General features: G+C 51.3%; 1 non-coding gene and 1 pseudogene across 1 annotated transcript; both read right to left on the reverse strand.

Annotated features, from left to right (window-relative positions):
• Positions 1 to 3,787, reverse strand: part of LOC138190946 (large subunit ribosomal RNA) — a 7,270-nt pseudogene extending 3,483 nt beyond the window's left edge.
• A 482-nt stretch (positions 3,788 to 4,269) lies between these two features.
• LOC124218326 (5.8S ribosomal RNA) lies at positions 4,270 to 4,424 on the reverse strand. Its single transcript, XR_011177075.1, has one exon. It is a non-coding gene; the product is annotated as a 5.8S ribosomal RNA (ribosomal RNA).
• Between the last annotated feature and the right edge of the window lie 4,892 nt (positions 4,425 to 9,316).

The following is a 9,316-nucleotide window of genomic DNA, read 5'->3' on the forward strand; positions in this document are numbered from 1 at the left end:
TACAGCCCTCCAATATGGTTCCATGGTCGCTTTTGGTATCGAATCCTGCTATTCGACTAGATCGTCCAGAATTCTCTTTCCACATTCACTGGGGTTCTTTTTCCAGAGATCCTGTATTCTAGCATAATCAGCTCTTCTTCTTTTCTTCCTACTTTGCGCTAGCTGCTGGACCGTTTGTGGACGCGGATGTTCGTTATATGACTTTATGTTGGCGGGAAAGATTTCTTCAAGATGAATGCCCAGGTCTGCTCGTACGTTATCTCTTATTGTGTCAGGTGTAATTGCACATAAGGCGTTGAGCTTCGGTGCATGGAACTCGTTGGTGGTTTGAGGTTGCAGTGAGTCGAAGTAGGCCAAGAAAGGATCCTCGTCAGTAGTGACTGAGTCAACAGAAATCTGATTTCCGTCACTATCGTCGCTATCATTGCGAGGCTGTCTATGTAGTTCATCCAAAAACATTGACACATCTGCCTTATGCTCGTCTTTTCTTCTTTGTCCTTTGATTGATTCTAGAGTTCTTTCATGACCAAAGGTCTTGAGCAATTCCTGATTAGGGAAAATCCTTTTACCTTGAGCCGCATACGTTAGTTCAGCTTCTTTTCTAGCTAGCATAAGCTTCTCTTCCCTAGTCCATCTATCTTTCACTGGGGCAGCCGTGTTCTGACGTTTAAAGGAGTCATACCAATTCTTATGTGCACTGTTCTCGTGTACACCTCTTCCTGAGGCACTCGAGAATTCTCGAGGGCACCTGGGAAATCGACATCGGTAAGTCTCTTGTCGTTCAATCCTTGAGAATCCAGCTTCGGGTTGTGTTGATTCAGCACGGTCAGCGTACCAGCTGTTGTTTGCTTTCATCCGAGGCTTGTTTCTTAGATTTAAACAAACACGATTAGGGTCGAGGGGGCTGGCAACCCACCAAGACCCGCAGATAGCCATCGTACTCGGCCGCCAGTGTTTCCACTGACGTTGCCCGACTCTCACCACGAGGAAGTGTACGGTTGGCACTTGGGCTCCTAGGCTAAAGGCGTTCACCAGGGAGTCCTTGAAAGAGTCATAGTTACTCCCGCCGTTTACCCGCGCTTGCTCGAATTTCTTCACGTTGACATTCAGAGCACTGGGCAGAAATCACATTGCGTCAACACCCGCTAGGGCCATCGCAATGCTTTGTTTTAATTAGACAGTCGGATTCCCCCAGTCCGTGCCAGTTCTGAGCTGACCGTTGAATGGCGGCCGAAGAGGACGACGGCAACAACGGACCGCCGCCGAAGCCTCGCAGCAAGGAAGATCGGCGGGAGGCCAAGGCACGGGACCGAGCTCGGATCCGGTTATTACCATCACCTCGCCCAGGCCCGGCACGTCAGTCAAACCCGCTTCCCGACCAAGCCCGACACGCCCCGATCCTCAGAGCCAATCCTTATTCCGAAGTTAGGGATCCAATTTGCCAACTTCCCTCACCTACATTAGTCTATCGACTGGAGGCTCTTCACCTTGGAGACCTGCTGCGAATATGGGTACGAACCGGCGCGAGACCTCCACGTGGCCCTCTCCTGGATTTTCAAGGTCCGAGGGGAAAATCCAGACACCGCCGCAACTGCGGTGCTCTTCGCGTTCCAAACCCTATCTCCCTGCTAGAGGATTCCAGGAAACTCGAACGCTTATACAGAAAAGAAAACTCTTTCCGGATCCCCCGACGGCGTCTCCAGGTCTTTTTGGGTTACCCCGACGAACTCTCTTGCGAGGGCCCGACTTGTAAACGGTTCCGCTGCCGGGTTCCGGAATAGGAACCGGATTCCCTTTCGCCCGACAGGTGTGTCACATTTCAAACCGCGCGCGCCCACGCCGGGGGGAACGCCGAGCGAGGCCCGACGTTCGCACAATCACCGGCGTCACGACGCGCGTGTCAAGCATAGAAATACACCAACATCGTCATCGGATTTCTCCTAGGGCTTAGGATCGACTGACTCGTGTGCAACGGCTGTTCACACGAAACCCTTCTCCACGTCAGTCCTCCAGGGCCTCGCTGGAGTATTTGCTACTACCACCAAGATCTGCACCGACAGCGGCTCCAGGCAGGCTCACGCCCAGACCCTTCCGCGCACACCGCCGTGACCCTCCTACTCGTCAGGGCTTCCTGACGGCCTAAACTGCCTCGTATGCCGCTGACGGTCGAGTATAGGCGCGACGCTTCAGCGCGATCCATTTTCAGGGCTAGTTATTTCGGCAGGTGAGTTGTTACACACTTCTTAGCGGATTCCGACTTCCATGGCCACCGTCCTGCTGTCTTAAGCAACCAACGCCTTTCATGGTATCCCATAAGCGTCGACTTTGGCGCCTTAACTCGGCGTTTGGTTCATCCCACAGCGCCAGTTCTGCTTACCAAAAGTGGCCCACTTGGCACTCTGATCCGAGATCTCGTGGCTTCATAGTTCAAGCAAGCCAGAGATCTCACCCATTCAAAGTTTGAGAATGGGTTGAGGTCGTTTCGGCCCCAAGGCCTCTAATCATTCGCTTTACCGGATGAGACTCGTGTACGTTTTGTACGCAAGTGCCAGCTATCCTGAGAGAAACTTCGAAGGGAACCAGCTACTGGATGGTTCGATTAGTCTTTCGCCCCTATACCCAGTTCCGACGATCGATTTGCACGTCAGAATCGCTACGGACCTCCATCAGGGTTTCCCCTGACTTCGTCCTGACCAGGCATAGTTCACCATCTTTCGGGTCCCAACGTGTACGCTCTGGGTGCGCCTCTTCTCGCAGTGAGAACGAGACGCCCCGGGAGTGCGGGGCCGCATCGTGACGCGGCCCATCCTCCCTCGGTCAGCGCTGGGCTGACCTTTACTTTCATTTCGCCTTCAGGTTTGCTCGTCCCAATGACTCGCGCACATGTTAGACTCCTTGGTCCGTGTTTCAAGACGGGTCCTGGAAGTACCCAAAGCAATAGCGTCGCCGACCGGTATTTGATAATTCGAACGAGCCAGCCAGAGGACACCGCCAGCCAACAGCTGGCCAGGCCCGGGGACGGCGCTAGGTCCGACCACCGGGAATCGCTGACCGCGCTTGCGACGGGCCCAACGCAGTTCAATGCGGCTCTATACCGTGCGGGTACCGCCGGGCAGCCGGACGGGCAACCGGGGGTCTGCCCCGACAAGAACGCCGAGACAGGCAGCCGACCGGGCCTTAGACCGACACCCAACGGGTTGCGACGTCCTACTAGGGGAGAAGTGCACGCCGGCGCCGCCGGACATTGCACCGCGACCGAGTGCCGTGGACGCGAGGTCCCGACATCACGAGCCGCGGCGAAGCCTGCGTCGCTGACGATGAATCTTCCCGTTCGATCTTTCGGGTTTCTCAGGTTTACCCCCGAACGGTTTCACGTACTCTTGAACTCTCTCCTCAAAGTTCTTTTCAACTTTCCCTCACGATACTTGTTCGCTATCGGTCTCGTGGTCATATTTAGCCTTAGATGGAGTTGACCACCCACTTAGAGCTGCACTCTCAAGCAACCCGACTCTGAGGAGAGATCCTCCCGTGGCGCGTCCCGGTCACTACGGGCCTGGCACCCTCTGCGGGTAAGTGGCCCCATTCAAGATGGACTTGGACGCGGGCCGACGCCCCGGGATGAGTGGATCCTCCTAAGCACCAGATTTCCCGGCGGCAGAACCGCGGGATTCAGTGCTGGGCTGTTTCCTGTTCGCTCGCCGCTACTCAGAAAATCCTAGTTAGTTTCTTTTCCTTTGCTTGGTAATATGCTTAAATTCAGCGGGTAGTCTCGCCTGCTCTAAGGTCGTCGTAAGATTGCGAGTCCGTCGTCGGCGACGGCCGTTCGTTCAAGAACAGCTCCGTCGACACGGACAAGGACACAACGTATCTTTCGTACGTTCGAGCCACGGAAACGACCGTAAACACGCCCGCCGTACGGAAGACTTGTGAGCCCCCCCGCGGCGAAGCGTGGACGGAACTTTATCACATGAGCGGCAAGCCGACCGCGCGCGGTCTGTGTGTCGCCGTGCCGAATTCGTTCGTTCTCTCGACTATCGCTAGCACCGGAACGTGACGAACGGCAGCGACAGCTCGACCCCGCGATTTGCGGCGACGCGTCGTGACCGTGACATACGTGTTCGTTTGAGGCGACGCGACCCGTTGCCGCGCGACCGGCGCGTGACACGGGCTGCGAACGCTCAGTCATTCGCTCGCGAAGGCACGGTGCGCTGTTCCCCCGGGGGGGTTTCTAAAGCATTGTTGCCGACAGAGCAGTCTGTCGTTGTTAAACGACCCTCAGCCAGGCGTGGTCCGGGAATTGTATCCGTGGACCGCAATGTGCGTTCGAAATGTCGATGTTCATGTGTCCTGCACCCCACAAGTTGACGCGCGAATAGCTGCGTTCTTCATCGACCCACGAGCCGAGTGATCCACCGTTCAGGGTAATCATATTTGTGAATTCTGCATTAGGAATGCTGAAATTACGGTTGTGACCGGCTTTCTGTGGTCGTAAGCGGCGCCGCGTGCGTCAGCCCCTGCGCGATTGCGCGCGTGAAGAAACGCGCGCCGCACGTCAAATTTCTTCCGTGCAATAGTTCAAGAGCCGACGTCGCCTCGAGTTCACGGGTCGTCTGCCGGAATGTACCGGCGCCGGACAAGATCGGCTCGCAATGCAAACGATTGACGACGGACGGCAGTGGGCCGCGTCAGCAAGACCCGGGCATCGCTGCCCTCGACGCTGCCGCGAGCTTCCTCGTACGGGCGAAAATTCTCTTCAAAGCCTACGGCGTTCGCGGCCTGCGTCCGGGGTGTAACGGCGTCGCACCGAGGACACCCGGGCGCAGATAGGCTGCCCGCGAATAAGCGCTAAGCCCAGCGTCGCACGTCTCTCCCGTACGACCTGACCGGGTCGAACGAGTCGAGGCGGACCGCGAAGCGGTCACCTCATGGCACCGAGTCGGCCGGAGGCGCAAACGACCCGCCGCTGCTCCGCGCTGGACGCGGAGCGACGGGTTGACGCCTCGGCGCGAGTCGGTCGTCGGGCGGTTTTAGCCGGCGACTGCGCTCGTCGCGACCGCGGCGAACGCCGGACTCATCGGATCCGGCGTCAGCACCGCGTTCGTTGTCACGACGAATGTGTTGCACGCCGCGGCAACCGGGCCCGACCGTGACGTCTTTCAGAGTTTTGTGAAATTTTGTTCGCGACACGTAGGCGTGGCACGCCTCTCTCGCGGCAAGACAGCCCCGCGCGCTTACGAGTCGCTGCTTCGGCAGTACGGAACGTTAATGATCCTCCCGCAGGTTCACCTACGGAAACCTTGTTCTGACTTTCACTTCCTCTAAATGATCTAGTTTGGTCATCTTCCCGGCAACATCGGCAATGCCGAGACATTGCCGCGTACCAGTCCGAAGACCTTACTAAATCATTCAATCGGTAGTAGCGACGGGCGGTGTGTACAAAGGGCAGGGACGTAATCAACGCGAGCTTATGACTCGCGCTTACTGGGAATTCCTCGTTCATGGGGAATAATTGCAAGCCCCAATCCCTAGCACGAAGTAGGTTCAGCGGGTTACCCGGGCCTTTCGGCCAGGAAAGATACGCTGATTCCTTCAGTATAGCGCGCGTGCGGCCCGGAACATCTAAGGGCATCACAGACCTGATATTGCTCAATCTCGTGCGGCTAGAAGCCGCCTGTCCCTCTAAGAAGATTTATTTGTACGCCGGTAGTAAAAACCGCCCTACCGAGGCCGGGGGCCTTCGAGATACCGTAAGGTACGCCTATTTAGCAGGCTAGAGTCTCGTTTGTTATCGGAATTAACCAGACAAATCGCTCCACCAACTAAGAAGGGCCGTGCATCACCACCCACCAAATCAAGAAAGAGCTCTCAATCTGTCAATCCTTCCGGTGTCCGGGCCTGGTGAGGTTTTCCGTGTTGAGTCAAATCAAGCCACAAGCTCCACTCCTGGTGGTGCCCTTCCGTCAATTCCTTCAAGTTTCAGCTTTGCAACCATACTTCCCCCGGAACCCAAAAGCTTTGGTTTTCCGGAAGCTGCCCGCCCAGTCATCGGAGGAACTTCGGCGGATCGCTAGCTGGCATCGTTTATGGTTAGAACTAGGGCGGTATCTGATCGCCTTCGAACCTCTAACTTCCGTTCTTGATTGAAGAAAACATTTTTGGCAAATGCTTTTGCTTCGGTCCGTCTCGCGACGATCCAAGAATTACACCTGTAACGTTACAGTACGAATGCTCCTATCTGTGCCTATTTATCATTACCTCGGGGTTCCGAAAACCAACAAAATTGGACCGAGGTCCTATTCCATTATTCCTTGCACACTGTATTCAGGCGGAAATAGCCTGCTTCAAGCACTTCAATTTGTTCAAAGTAAACGTACCGGCCTACCTCGACACTCAGTGAAGAGCACCGCGATCGGATGTTCGTTGGGCCGCCCCGGAGGGCTAAGCCCACTGGTAGAACGTCCCACAATCATGCCAGTTAGACACCGCGAGCGGTGAACCGACAGCGTGGGACACAGATTTAACTACGAGCTTTTTAACGGCAACAACTCAAATATACGCTATTGGAGCTGGAATTACCGCGGCTGCTGGCACCAGACTTGCCCTCCAATAGATCCTCGTTGAAGGATTTAAAGTGTACTTATTTCGATTACGGGGCCTCGGATGAGTCCCGTATTGTTATTTTTCGTCACTACCTCCTCGTGCCGGGAGTGGGTGATTTGCGCGCCTGCTTCCGTCCTTGGATGTGGTAGCAGTTTCTTAGGCACCCTTTTCGGAATCGAACCCTGATTCCATGTTACCCGTTACAACCATGGTAGGCGCAGAGCCTACCATTGACAGTTGATAAGGCAGACATTTGAAAGAAGCGTCGCCGGTACGAGACCATGCGATCAGCCTAAAGTTATTCAGAGTCACCAAGGTAAAAGGCGGGCGGGACGTACCCGCCGTCGATTGGTTTTGATCTAATAGAAGCATTCCTTTCATCTCTGGTCGGAACTCTGTTTGCACGTATTAGCTCTAGAATTAACACAGTTATCCAAGTAAATGTGTGTGCGATCCAAGAAACCATAACTGATTTAATGAGCCATTTGCGGTTCCACCTTAATTTGGCTTGCACTGAGACATGCATGGCTTAATCTTTGAGACAAGCATATGACTACTGGCAGGATCAACCAGGGAGCTTTGATACAAAATTTCGGCTCGGACGTGCTCCACCCATCGCCGACCGGGTCTTTTAGCCTGGTCGGCCGCGCGTCTACTGTGTGTTTTGGGACTGCCGAGTAGTGTAGTTATGAAAGTTGTGGACCACACCCTTCTCTCCCCTCCCTTTCCCCCTCGCTGCCCCCTCTCCCCCGAATCCGCGGCGCGACCCCCTTCCCCCCCACCCCGCGAATCCGCGGTGCTACCCCCCCCCCCCCGCGAATCCGTGGCGCTACCCTCCCCCCCTCCCGCGGGTCCGCGGCGCTACCCTCTCCCCCCCCGTTCATCATTTTTGCGGCCGCAAGATGGCTATTTTCAAGCGATTCGACACACACACACACAAAATAGTTCTTGTCGAGACTCGTTTTCCGCCGAACGTCATAAACGTAGGTATTCGGGGCCCCGATTTTCTATACCTGCACCACCTGCTTTTTGTTGACGGATTTCCATTACATGCTTGGGAAACTATACGTTGCTACAAAACAATGGTTAGAATTATTTGAAAAAGAATGTGAAAGATTTGAAATCACGGAAGATGGAAAAAAATTCAAATGCTTCAAAATTTCCTTGACAAAAATGTCCTGAATTGGCATAGTTTCATGTTAATCAAAGAGACAATAGATTAAGGGGTCAGGTGGGTTTTAAAAGCTCAAAATAGGTACATTTTCATGAATTTTTTTTCATTTATTCAAAAGAATATTTCATTCCATCAATTCAACACATAACAGATACATATTTCATAAGTAGTTTGTGAAATTTTCATTGAAAAATATTGAAAATTAAGGCATGGACACGTCGTCTGCTATGACCCCTCAAAAAAAAGTTCTCTCGGCGTAGTCAGGATAACTCATGACTGATTTATCTGAAATGCAAAAACCAAAAATTTTATGTTAGTAAATGTTTAAAGCTCGTGCTTGGACGAAGGAAAAAAAAAAAACCAAAATCACATTTTTGGCGGCGTTGAAAACAAAAAACCCTTTTTTTGAGTGAAATTTGCACTCTTTATGGCCTTGACAAATTACTTGAAATAGAAAAAAAAAATTCCTCTGTTCAAGCACGAGATAATGTTATTTTGAAGAAGTGTGCAAAATTTGAAAGGGATCGGTTCATAAGTTTTCGAGAAATCGTGACTACCGATTCCAAAAATGTAGTTTCGAGAAAAACGCGATTGAAGATTCACATTCAAATAACATGTAAATAATCGTACTCACACGGTATAATGATGCAAACCCACGTTTTTCCCATGTGCCATTACCTGACACGGTAACATCTGTCGTATCTTCAACATTATTTTCATCACACGTTAATTTTTTTTCTTGATTTGCAGCAGACAACAAAATTGATTCGGCAACAGTTATGACGCACTTATGTATTTTATCAACATAAAAATTGTACGTCGATGCATTCAAGAATTAGGAACTTATATCCATCAAACCACAGAATTTTTCACATCCGGCAAGTCCTAAGCCTAGTATTTGCATCACAAAAATAAACGAACAATAGCTAAGCAGCTGCCTCGATATACCTGCGCTACGCTCGGTTATAGCCTGATGGGTGAAACATCCGAAGGCTATATCTTTCAGAATATGACTCGGATCGTTTTAAAATTTTGAAGGAATATTCTCAACATATTCAATTATAAGATAAGCAAAAAAAAAAATTCGATTCTTTGAAATTTTGAAACCCACCTAACCCCTTAAGTTTGGAATACATGGAAAACAAAATTCTGTGAAACATATGTAAACAAGAGTATGCTATATCTTTTAAATACCTAGAAGGTTCACTAGTCGATTATGCTATGAAAAAAGAACGATTGTTACGTGAAGTCAGAAAATCTATGGATAAAGGTACTGTAATAGATTTAATAGGAACAGTTCGACCAAAACATATATTGAATAAGATTGAAAGAAAAACCTGACAGAATCAGAGGACCTTTACAATGAACTCGGTGAATATGAATATTTAGTAAAGAATAAGAATTTGGAGTATAAAAAAGAAACAAATATAACCATGCTAAAAGATTGAACCAAAAACTACCATGTAAGATATTGTTACAAAGGGTGAAATCACCCGTTTTGCCCCCTCTTTAATGATCTAGTAGTCAGCATAGATAAAAGAC

Source organism: Neodiprion pinetum, chromosome 4 (assembly GCF_021155775.2).
Source record: "Neodiprion pinetum isolate iyNeoPine1 chromosome 4, iyNeoPine1.2, whole genome shotgun sequence".
In the NCBI taxonomy this organism is placed as follows: domain Eukaryota; kingdom Metazoa; phylum Arthropoda; class Insecta; order Hymenoptera; family Diprionidae; genus Neodiprion; species Neodiprion pinetum.